This window comes from Babylonia areolata, chromosome 32 (assembly GCF_041734735.1).
Source record: "Babylonia areolata isolate BAREFJ2019XMU chromosome 32, ASM4173473v1, whole genome shotgun sequence".
Classification (NCBI taxonomy): Eukaryota; Metazoa; Mollusca; class Gastropoda; order Neogastropoda; family Buccinidae; genus Babylonia; species Babylonia areolata.
This window is the reverse complement of record NC_134907.1, coordinates 7,457,767-7,472,208: the sequence shown is the minus strand read 5'-3', so window position 1 is coordinate 7,472,208 and position 14,442 is coordinate 7,457,767. Positions and strand designations below refer to the sequence as shown.

The 14,442-nt window shown below is 37.5% G+C and overlaps 1 long non-coding RNA gene across 1 annotated transcript; it reads left to right on the top strand.

Annotated features, from left to right (window-relative positions):
• Nucleotides 1-3,446: 3,446 nt before the first annotated feature.
• LOC143276591 (uncharacterized) lies at nucleotides 3,447-13,649 on the top strand. Its single transcript, XR_013053596.1, has 2 exons — nucleotides 3,447-4,658; nucleotides 13,495-13,649. It is a non-coding gene; the product is annotated as an uncharacterized LOC143276591 (long non-coding RNA).
• The last annotated feature ends 793 nt before the right edge of the window (nucleotides 13,650-14,442 follow it).

Sequence of the window (14,442 nt, the reverse complement as noted above, 5' to 3'; positions counted from 1 at the left end):
CAGAGACTAAGAGGGACTGGACGACCAGGAGAGGGCCAGACAGAGACTAAGAGGGACTGGACGACAAGGAAAGGGCCAGACAAAGGCTAAAAGGGACTGGACGACCAGGAAAGGGCCAGACAGAGACTAAGAGGGACTGGACGACCAGGAGAGGGCCAGACAGAGACTAAGGGACTGGACGACCAGGAGAGGGCCAGACAGAGACTAAGAGGGGCGACAAGGAGGGCCAGACAGAGACTAAGAGGGACTGGAGGACCAGGAGAGGGCCAGACAGAGACTAAGAGGGACTGGACGACCAGGAGAGGGCCAGACAGAGACCAAGAGGGGCTGGACGACAAGGAAAGGGCCAGACAGAGACTAAGAGGGACTGGACGACCAGGAGAGGGCCAGACAGAGACTAAGGGACTGGACGACCAGGAAAGGGCCAGACAGAGACTAAGAGGGACTGGACAACAAGGAGAGGGCCAGACAGAGACTAAGAGGGACTGGACGACCAGGAAAGGGCCAGACAGAGACTAAGAGGGACTGGAGGACCAGGAAAGGGCCAGACAGACTAAGAGGGACGACAAGGAAAGGGCCAGACAGATACTAAGGGACTGGACGACAAGGAAAGGGCCAGGCAGAGACAACGAGGGACTAAACGACCAGGAAAGGGCCAGACAGAGACTAAGAGGGACTGGACGACCAGGAAAGGGCCAGACAGAGACTAAGAGGGACTGGAGGACAAGGAGAGGGCCAGACAGAGACTAAGGGACTGGACGACCAGGAAAGGGCCAGACAGAGACTAAGGGACTGGACGACCAGGAGAGGGCCAGACAGAGACTAAGGGACTGGACGACCAGGAGAGGGCCAGACAGAGACTAAGGGACTGGACGACCAGGAGAGGGCCAGACAGAGACTAAGAGGGACTGGACGACAAGGAGAGGGCCAGACAGAGACTAAGAGGGACTGGAAAGAAAGAAAGACGACATACTCTTAAACTACCTACACTCATGATACACAGCGTCAGATGGATACAGAGAAAATGACAGACTGGCAGAGAGGGGGTGGGTGGAAGGAGATGAGATGAGATGGGTGGGGAGAGAGATAGGGGAGGGAGGGAGGGGGGGACAGAGATGGGGAAGAGAGATAGAGATGGGTGGGGGAGACTTGAGATGGTTGTGGGGAGAGAAAGATGGGTGGGAGGGAGATAGAGATGGGTGGGTGGAGAGATAGAGATGGGTGGGTGGAGAGATAGAGATGGGGGCAGGGGAGATAGAGATGGGTGGGTGGAGAGAAAGATGGTTGTGGGGATAGAGATGGGTGGGTGGAGAGATAGATATTTGTGTGTGTGTGTGTGTGTGTGGGGGGGGGGAGATAGAGATGGGTGGGTGGAGAGATAGAGATGGGTGGGTGGAGAGATAGATATTTGTGTGTGTGTGGAGATAGAGATGGGTGGGTGGAGAGATAGAGATGGGTGGGTGGAGAGATAGATATTTGTGTGTGTGTGTGTGTGTGGAGATAGAGATGGGTGGGTGGAGAGATAGAGATGGGTGGGGGAGAGAGAAATGAGACAGAGAGAAGGGGTGGGGGGGGGGAGAGAAATAACACAGACAAGAGAGAAGGTCAGGAACAGGCAAAGAGGACAAGCATTCCTAACCACCAAGATGCAGCCACACAGTAATCAACAGATGGGCAGACAGAAACATGTGTAGATAGTGACAGACTAACAGAGGGGGTGGGGGGGGGGGGGGGGAGGAGCAGAAACAAAGACGGTGAGATGGGTAGAGAGAGGAAGGAAGAGAAGAAAATCATTCTGAACTTCCCACACCCATCCACCCCACACCCATCCACAAGAGTAGATACATATAATATATTCATACTCAGACACATCAGTACACACACACACACCACTATATGCACACACAGACACTCAAGACACACATTTTCATGCATACACACACTCAGACACACGCACATATAGTACAAAATGAAATCAGGGCTATCAATAATAATACTTAAAGCACTGCACATGTTCTGAAACCCTCTAAATGATAATATGCCAACAGATCCATCCATATTTCTGTCACACAACCAAGATGACAGCAGTGATATAAGAGGGCCTCGAGTGTCTTAAAAACAATTCCATTTAAACTGTATTTGTTAAAGTGCATCATGGCATAAATACTTACAAGGATGTGTTTGATTTAAAACAGACATTTGTTAAATTTTAGTACATGTAACATTACCAATAATATTGTTTGATTTTGTTTCAGTTTGAGGTCTTTATCACAGTACAAAAACATGAACACAGCATCATGAGACAGTTTATCACCATTCCTTGTTTTAGATCATTCAAAGAGGCTTTGTTTTTTCAAAAATAAAAATATGCTATGAACATCTGCAAGTGGGTTTTCATTTACACACCTGATGGAATGTATCGGTCAGTACAACCACACATACGGTGAACCACAGTAATTTTATAGTATCCATACAATGACAGTTATTTTATAGTATCCATACAATTATTTTTTTTAGTACTGACACGTACTACTTTCAGCAGTTTTTATAGTAATAACACATACTAACCACACTGATTTTTGCAGTATCCACACTTACTGTACTTATTTTCATAGTATCCACACTTATGGTATTCACATTTAATAACCACAGTAATTTTATAGTAGCCACATATACTAACCACAGTAATACGGTATCCACATATACTGTACTTCAGTCATTTTTAGTATCCACATATACTAACCACTGTAATTTTATACTATAGTGTCCACACATACTAACCACTGAAATTTCATGGTATCCACACATACTAACCACAGTAGTTTTATAGTATCTACATTTTCTAACCACAGTAATATGGTATCCACATCTACTGTGCTTCAGTAATTTTTTAGTATTCACACATACTAACCACAAAAATTTAGTATACACTGCACTTAAACTAACCACTGTTTTTTTTTAATTTCCACACATACTAACAACATTTATTTCAGTAATTTTTGTAGTATCCACACTTACTGTACTGAAGTATTTTTAAAGTATCCACACTTACTAACTACCATAGTCTTATGGTATCCACATTTAATAACCATGGTAAAAAATTTTTTTTATAGTATCCACATATATTGTACTTCAGTAATTTGTTTAATATCCACACATACTAACCACAATAATTTTATAGTATCCACACATACTAGCCACCGTAATTTCATGGTATCCACACATACTAACCATGATAATTTTATAGTATCCACATTTTCTAACCACAGTAATATGGTATCCACATCTACTGTGCTTCAGTAATTTTTTAGTATCCACACATACTAACCATAATTTTTTTTTAGTATCCACTGCACTTAAACAGTTATTTTTTAATATGCACACATACTAACCACATTTATTTAAGTAATTTTTGTAGTATCCACACTTACTGAAGTATTTTCAAAGTATCCACACTTACTAACTACCATAGTCTTATGGTATCCACATTTAATAACCATGGTTTGTTTTTGTTTTTTTAGTATCCACATATACTGTATTTCAGTAATTTGTTTAGTATCCACACATACTAACCGCACTAATTTTATAATATCCACACATACTAGCAACCATAATTTCATGGTATCCACACATACTAACCACAATAATTTTATAGTATCCACATTTTCTAACCACAGTAAAACGGTATCCACAACTACTGTGCTTCAGTATTTTTTTTTAGTATCCACACATACTACTAACCATGATATTTTTTTTAGTATCCACTGCACTTAAACTAACCACAGTTATTTTTTAATATGCACACATACTAACCACATTTATTTCATGGTATCTACACACTGACTAGCCACAGTAATTTTTGTAGTATCCACACTTACTGAAGTATTTTCAAAGCATCCACCCTTACTAACTACCATAGTCCTATGGTATCCACATTTAATAACCACAGTTATTTTTTTAATAGTGTCCACATATACTAACCACAGTGATACGGTATCCACATATACTCTACTTCAGTTAATTGTTTAGTATCCACACATACTAACCACACTAATTTTATAGTATCCACACATAATGGTCACCGTAATTTTATGGTCTCCACACATACTAACCATGATAATTTTTTAGTATCCACATTTTCTAACCACAGTAATATGGTATCCACATCTGCTGTGCTTCAGTAATTTTTTAAAAAATATCCACACATACTAACCACAATAATTTTTTTTAGTATCCACTTATACTAATCACAGTCATTTTATAGTATCCACACATTCTAGCCACATTTATTTCATGGTATCCACACAAACTGTGCTTCAGTAATTTCATAGTAAGTATCTACACATACTAACCACGGTAATTTTATAGTAGCCACATGTGCTAACCACAGTAATATAGTATCCACACATACTAACCACATCAATTTGATGATATCCACCCATACAGTACTTCAGTAGTTTTATATTATCCACAACTACTATCCTGAGAGATGGAAAAAGACCTGAGTGAAAGGGGAGATGGGGTGGAGGGGGGAGGGGGGGGAGAGAAAAGGAAAGGGGAGACAATCATTCTGAACTTCACACACCCATCCACACACTGACACAAACTTACAAAGATAGACACAGAGAAAATGACTAGGAGAGAGAGAGAGGGAGGAGGTGGGTGGAGAAAGACAAGAGGGAAACACACACACACACACAGAGAAAAGAAAAAAGACGAAACGAAACAAAAAACAAACAAAACGCTCACACTATGACATTCACATACAGACTTAAAACTCACTCACACACACACACACACAGAGTGACAGACAGACACAAACACGCTCACACATATACAGAAAGAACACACACACACAAATTCGGACACACACACACAGTGACAGACACACACATACAGAAAGACACAAAGAAACACGCACAGTGATCACACACACACACACACAAACACGTGGACACTAACTCGGACACACACACACACACACAGTGACAGACACACACACACACTGACTTAGTGGGAAAGACCAGTGTACAAAGGAAAAAAGAAAAAAAGGAGTACAGAAACATTATCTGAGGTTCTCTTTACCATTACTTTTTACACTTAAGTTTAGAAACATTTTGTGGTGTATCAAACCTCATGGCAATCACTCTTCTTTTTTTAAGAAAAAAAAAGGGGAAGCTTTCACCCATTCTTAAAGCACAACTTTTTTTTCTTTAAAAAGTTAAAGCATCATGATCAGTATTTGTGAACCAAACTTCTACCTTCAGAACCTCCTTCTTTGTCACCTCAATCAAAATTGACATTATCGAGAGTTTGTATAAACAGTGTTTACGTCCAGTCATATCAGCGTTATTAACAGCAACAAATAGATTGCACAAAATTCAAAACCCCTTTGATAATATGCTAACAGATCCGTCAAATTCGCCTTCGCCACATACACTAACCACAGTGATACGGTATCCACATATACTGTACTTCAGTAATTTGTTTATTATCCACACATACTAACCACACTAATTTTATAGCATCCACATATAATAGTCACTGTAATTTTATGGTATCCACACATACTAGCCACGATAATTTTTTAGTATCCACTTATACTAATCACGGTTATTTTATAATATCCACACATACTAACCACATTTATTTCATGGTATCTACAAACATACAAGCCACAGTAATTTTTGTAGTATCCACACTTACTGTACTGTTTTCATAGTATCCACACTTACTAACTACCATAGTCTTATGATATCCATATTTAATAACCACAGTAATTTTTATAGTATCCACATATACTAACCGCAGTGATATGGTATCCACATATACTGTACTTCAGTAATTTGTTTAGTATCCACACATACTAACCACACTAATTTTATAGCATCCACACATAATAGTCACTGTAATTTTATGGTATCCACACAATGACACATACTAACCACGATAATGTTTTAGTATCCACATTTTCTAACCAAAGTAATATGGTATCCACATCTGCTGTGCTTCAGTAATTTTTTTTTTTAAATATCCACACATACTAACCACAATAAATTTTTTTAGTATCCACTTATTATACTAATCACAGTCATTTTATAGTATCCACACATTCTAGCCACATTTATTTCATGGTATCCACATAAACTGTGCTTAAGTAATTTCATAGTAAGTATCTACACATACTAACCACAGTAATTTTATAGTGGCCACATGTGCTAACCACAGTAATATAGTATCCACACATACAAACCACATCAATTTGATGATATCCACCCATACAGTACTTCAGTAATTTTATATTATCCACAACTACTATCCTGAGAGATGGAAAAAGACCTGAGCGAAAGGGGAGATGGGGTGGAGGGGGGAGGGGGGGGAGAGAAAAGGAAAGGGGAGACAGTCATTCTGAACTTCACACCCCCATCCACACACTGACACAAACTTACAAAGATAGACACAGAGAAAATGACTGGGAGAGAGAGAGAGGGAGGAGGTGGGTGGAGAAAGACAAGAGGGAAACACATACACACACACACAAAGAAAAGAAAAAAAGACGAAACGAAACAAAAAACAAACAAAACGCTCACACTTTGACATTCACATACAGACTTAAAACTCACTCACACACACACACACACACACACAGAGTGACAGACAGACACAAACACGCTCACACATATACAGAAAGAACACACACACACACATTCGGACACACACACACACACACAGTGACAGACAGACAGATACACACATACAGAAAGACACAAAGAAACACGCACAGTGATCACACACACACACATACATACAAACATGTGGACACTAACTCGGACACACACACACTGACTTAGTGGGAAAGACCAGTGTACAAAGGGAAAAAAAAAAGAAGAAAAAAAAAGGAGTACAGAAACATTATCTGAGGTTCTCTTTACCATTACGTTTTACACTTAAGTTTAGAAACATTTTGTGGTGTATCAAACCTCATGGCAATCACTCTTCTTTTTTTTCTTTTTTTAAGAAAAAAAAGGGGAAGCTTTCACCCATTCTTAAAGCACAACTTTTTTTTCTTTTTTATACAAGTTAAAGCATCATGATCAGTATCTGTGAACCAAACTTCTACCTTCAGAACCTCCTTCTTTGTCACCTCAATCAAAATTGACATTATTGAGAGTTTGTATAAACAGTGTTTACGTCCAGTCATATCAGCGTTATTAACAGCAACAAATAGATTGCACAAAATTCAAAACCCCTTTGATAATATGCTAACAGATCCGTCAAATTCGCCACATACACTAACCACAGTGATACGGTATCCAGATATACTGTACTTCAGTAATTTGTTTATTATCCACACATACTAACCACACTAATTTTATAGCATCCACACATAATAGTCACTGTAATTTTATGGTATCCACACATACTAGCCACGATAATTTTTTAGTATCCACTTATACTAATCATGGTTATTTTATAATATCCACTCATACTAACCACATTTATTTCATGGTATCTACAAACATACAAGCCACAGTAATTTTTGTAGTATCCACACTTACTGTACTGTTTTCATAGTATCCACACTTACTAACTACCATAGTCTTACTGTATCCACATTTAATAACCATGGTAATATTTTTTTTTTTAGTATCCACATATATTGTACTTCAGTAATTTGTTTAGTATCCACACATACTAATCACACTAATTTTATAGTATCCACACATACTAGCCACCGTAATTTCATGGTATCCACACATACTAACCACGATAATTTAATAGTATCCACATTTTCTAACCACAGTAATATGGTATCCACATCTACTGTGCTTCAGTAATTTTTTAGTATCCACACATACTAACCATAATTTTTTTTTAGTATCCACTGCACTTAAACAGTTATTTTTTAATATGCACACTTACTAACCACATTTATTTCAGTAATTTTTGTAGTATCCACACTTACTGTACTGAAGTATTTTCAAAGTATCCACACTAACTAACTACCATAGTCTTACGGTATCCACATTTAATAACCATGGTTTTTTTGTGTTTTTTTTAGTATCCACATATACTGTATTTCAGTAATTTGTTTAGTATCCACACATACTAACCACACTAATTTGATAGTATCCACACATACGAGCCACCGTAATTTCATGGTATCCACACATACTAACCACGATAATTTTATAGTATCCACATTTTCTAACCACAGTAATATGGTGTCCACATCTACTGTGCTTCAGTATTTTTTTTTAGTATCCACACATACTAACCACGATAATTTTTTTTAGTATCCACTTATACTAATCACGGTTATTTTATAATATCCACACATACTAACCACATTTATTTCATGGTATCTACAAACATACAAGCCACAGTAATTTTTGTAGTATCCACACTTACTGTACTGTTTTCATAGTATCCACACTTACTAACTACCATAGTCTTATGGTATCCATATTTAATAACCACGGTAATTTTTATAGTATCCACATATACTAACCGCAGTGATATGGTATCCACATATACTGTACTTCAGTAATTTGTTTAGTATCCACACATACTAACTACACTAATTTTATAGCATCCACACATAATAGTCACTGTAATTTTATGGTATCCACACAATGACACATACTAACCACGATAATTTTTTAGTATCCACATTTTCTAACCACAGTAATATGGTATCCACATCTGCTGTGCTTCAGTAATTTTTAAAAAAATATCCACACATACTAACCACCATAATTTTTTTTAGTATCCACTTATACTAATCACAGTCATTTTATAGTATCCACACATTCTAGCCACATTTATTTCATGGTATCCACACAAACTGTGCTTAAGTAATTTCATAGTAAATATCTACACATACTAACCACGGTAATTTTATAGTAGCCACATGTGCTAACCACAGTAATATAGTATCCACACATACTAACCACATCAATTTGATGATATCCACCCATACTTCAGTAGTTTTATATTATCCACAACTACTATCCTGAGAGATGGAAAAAGACCTGAGCGAAAGGGGAGATGGGGTGGAGGGGGGAGGGGGGGAGAGAAAAGGAAAGGGGAGACAGTCATTCTGAACTTCACACACCCATCCACACACTGACACAAACTTACAAAGATAGACACAGAGAAAATGACTAGGAGAGAGAGAGAGGGGGAGGAGGTGGGTGGAGAAAGACAGGAGGGAAACACACACACACACACAGAGAAAAGAAAAAAGACGAAACGAAACAAAAAACAAACAAAACGCTCACACTATGACATTCACATACAGACTTAAAACTCACTCACTCACACACACACACACAGAGTGACTGACAGACAAAAACACGCTCACACATATACAGAAAGAACACACACACACAAATTCGGACACACACACACACACACAGTGACAGACGGACACAAACACGCTCACACATATACAGAAAAAACACACACACACAAATTCGGACACGCACACACACACACACAGAGTGACAGACAGACACAAACACGCTCACACATATACAGAAAGAACACACACACACAAATTTGGACACACACACACACACAGAGTGACAGACAGATACACACATACAGAAAGACACAAAGAAACACGTATAGTGATCACACACACACACACACATACAAACACGTGGACACCAACTCAGAGACACACACACTGACTTAGTGGGAAAGACCAGTGTACAAAGGAAAAAAAAAAAAAAAAAGAGTACAGAAACATTATCTGAGGTTCTCTTTACCATTACTTTTTACACTTAAGTTTAGAAACATTTTGTGGTGTATCAAACCTCATGGCAATCACTCTTCTTTTTTTTCTTTTTTTAAGGAAAAAAAAAGGGGAAGCTTTCACCCATTCTTAAAGCACAACTTTTTTTTTCTTTTTCTTTTTTATACAAGTTAAAGCATCATGATCAGTATTTGTGAAACAATTAAACTTCTACCTTCAGAACCTCCTTCTTCGTCACCTCAATCAAAATTGACATTATCGAGAGTTTGTATAAACAGTGTTTACGTCCAGTCATATCAGCGTTATTAGTAGCAACAAATAGATTTTGATAATATGCTAACAGATCCGTCAAATTCGTCACATATACTAACCACAGTGATACGGTATCCACATATACTGTACTTAAGTAATTTGTTTATTATCCACACATACTAACCACACTAATTTTATAGCATCCACACATAATAGTCACTGTAATTTTATGGTATCCACACATACTAGCCACGATAATTTTTTAGTATCCACTTATACTAATCATGGTTATTTTATAATATCCACTCATACTAACCACATTTATTTCATGGTATCTACAAACATACAAGCCACAGTAATTTTTGTAGTATCCACACTTACTGTACTGTTTTCATAGTATCCACACTTACTAACTACCATAGTCTTACTGTATCCACATTTAATAACCATGGTAATATTTTTTTTTTTTAGTATCCACATATATTGTACTTCAGTAATTTGTTTAGTATCCACACATACTAATCACACTAATTTTATAGTATCCACACATACTAGCCACCGTAATTTCATGGTATCCACACATACTAACCACGATAATTTTATAGTATCCACATTTTCTAACCACAGTAATATGGTATCCACATCTACTGTGCTTCAGTAATTTTTTAGTATCCACACATACTAACCATAATTTTTTTTAGTATCCACTGCACTTAAACAGTTATTTTTTAATATGCACACTTACTAACCACATTTATTTCAGTAATTTTTGTAGTATCCACACTTACTGTACTGAAGTATTTTCAAAGTATCCACACTAACTAACTACCATAGTCTTACGGTATCCACATTTAATAACCATGGTTTTTTTGTGGTTTTTTTAGTATCCACATATACTGTATTTCAGTAATTTGTTTAGTATCCACACATACTAACCACACTAATTTTATAGTATCCACACATACGAGCCACCGTAATTTCATGGTATCCACACATACTAACCACGATAATTTTATAGTATCCACATTTTCTAACCACAGTAATATGGTGTCCACATCTACTGTGCTTCAGTATTTTTTTTTAGTATCCACACATACTAACCACGATAATTTTTTTTAGTATCCACTTATACTAATCACGGTTATTTTATAATATCCACACATACTAACCACATTTATTTCATGGTATCTACAAACATACAAGCCACAGTAATTTTTGTAGTATCCACACTTACTGTACTGTTTTCATAGTATCCACACTTACTAACTACCATAGTCTTATGGTATCCATATTTAATAACCACGGTAATTTTTATAGTATCCACATATACTAACCGCAGTGATACGGTATCCACATATACTGTACTTCAGTAATTTGTTTAGTATCCACACATACTAACTACACTAATTTTATAGCATCCACACATAATAGTCACTGTAATTTTATGGTATCCACACAATGACACATACTAACCACGATAATTTTTTAGTATCCACATTTTCTAACCAAAGTAATATGGTATCCACATCTGTTGTGCTTCAGTAATTTTTTTTTAGTATCCACACATACTAACCACCATAATTTTTTTTAGTATCCACTTACACTAATCACGGTCATTTTATAGTATCCACACATTCTAGCCACATTTATTTCATGGTATCCACACAAACTGTGCTTCAGCAATTTCATAGTAAGTATCTACACATACTAACCACGGTAATTTTTTAGTAGCCACATGTGCTAACCACAGTAATATAGTATCCACACATACTAACCACATCAATTTGATGATATCCACCCATACAGTACTTCAGTAGTTTTATATTACCCACAACTACTATCCTGAGAGATGGAAAAAGACCTGAGTGAAAGGGGAGATGAGGTGGGAGGGGGGGGGGAGAGAAAAGGAAAGGGGAGACAATCATTCTGAACTTAACACACCCATCCACACACTGACACAAACTTACAAAGATAGACACAGAGAAAATGACTAGGAGAGAGAGAGAGAGAGGGAGGAGGTGGGTGGAGAAAGACAAGAGGGAAACACATACACACACAAAGAAAAGAAAAAAGACGAAACGAAACAAAAAACAAACAAAACGCTCACACTATGACATTCACATACAGACTTAAAACTCACTCACTCACACACACACACACAGAGTGACTGACAGAGAAAAACACGCTCACACATATACAGAAAGAACACACACACACACATTCGGACACACACACACACACACACACAGTGACAGACACACACATACAGAAAGACACAACGAAACACCGCACAGTGATCACACACACACACACATACAAATACGTGGACACTAACTCGGACACACACACACACTGACTTAGTGGGAAAGACCAGTGTACAAAGGAAAAAAAAAAAAAAAGGAGTACAGAAACATTATCTGAGGTTCTCTTTACCATTACTTTTTACACTTAAGTTTAGAAACATTTTGTGGTGTATCAAACCTCATGGCAATCACTCTTCTTTTTTTCCTTTTTTAAAGAAAAAAAAAGGGGAAGCTTTCACCCATTCTTAAAGCACAACTTTTTTTTCTTTTTCTTTTTTTTTTTTTATACAAGTTAAAGCATCATGATCAGTACTTGTGAAACAATTAAACTTCTACCTTCAGAACCTCCTTCTTCGTCACCTCAATCAAAATTGACATTATCGAGAGTTTGTATAAACAGTGTTTACGCCCAGTCATATCAGCGTTATAATTATTTAATAGCAACAAATAGTTTGCACAAAATTCAAAACCCCTCTGATAATATGCTAACAGATCCGTCAAATTCGCCACATACACTAACCACAGTGATACGGTATCCACATATACTGTACTTCAGTAATTTGTTTATTATCCACACATACTAACCACACTAATTTTATAGCATCCACACACAATAGTCACTGTAATTTTATGGTATCCACACGTACTAACCACGGTAATTTTATAGTAGCCACATGTGCTAACCACAGTACACGCTTCAGTAATTTTTTTTAGTATCCACACATACTAACCACCATAATTTTTTTTAGTATCCACTTACACTAATCACGGTTATTTTATAGTATCCACACATTCTACCCACATTTATTTCATTGTATTCACACAAACTGTGCTTCAGTAATTTCATAGTAAGTATCTACACATACTAACCACGGTAATTTTATAGTAGCCACATGTGCTAACCACAGTAATATAGTATCCACACATACTAACCACATCAATTTGATGATATCCACCCATACTTCAGTAGTTTTATATTATCCACAACTACTATCCTGAGAAATGGAAAAAGACCTGAGCGAAAGGGGAGATGGGGTGGAGGGGGGGGGGGGGGGGGGAGAGAAAAGGAAAGGGGAGACAGTCATTCTGAACTGAACACACCCATCCACACACTGACACAAACTTACAAAGATAGACACAGAGAAAATGACTGGGAGAGAGAGAGAGAGGGAGGAGGTGGGTGGAGAAAGACAAGAGGGAAACACACACACACACAAAGAAAAGAAAAAAGACGAAATGAAACAAAAAACAAACAAAACGCTCACACTTTGACATTCACATACAGACTTAAACTCACTCACACACACACACACACACACACACACACAGAGTGACAGACAGACAAAAACACGCTCACACATATACAGAAAGAACACACACACACACAAATTCGGACACACACACACACACACACACAGTGACAGACACAAACACGCTCACACATATACAGAAAAAACACACACACACACATTCGGACACACACACACACACACACACAGAGTGACAGATAGACACAAACACGCTCACACATATACAGAAAGAACACACACACACAAATTCGGACACACACACACACACACACACAGTGACAGATACACACATACAGAAAGACGCAAAGAAACACGCACAGTGATCACACACACACACATACACACACACACACAAACACGTGGACACTAACTCGGACACACACACACACTGACTTAGTGGGAAAGACCAGTGTACAAAGGAAAAAAAAAAAAAAAGGAGTACAGAAACATTATCTGAGGTTCTCTTTACCATTACTTTTTACACTTAAGTTTAGAAACATTTAGAACCTCCTTCTTCGTCACCTCAATCAAAATTGACATTATCGAGAGTTTGTATAAACAGTGTTTACGCCCAGTCATATCAGCGTTATAATTATTTAATAGCAACAAATAGTTTGCACAAAATTCAAAACCCCTCTGATAATATGCTAACAGATCCGTCAAATTCGTCACACAACCAAGACAATAACCATGGAACAGTACTATCAACCCAAACCACATATACTGACTACAGTAGTTTTATAGTGTCCACATTACCGCTTGCAGCAATTTGGTAGAATTCACACATTCAGACTTAAAGTTTTAAGTATTCACA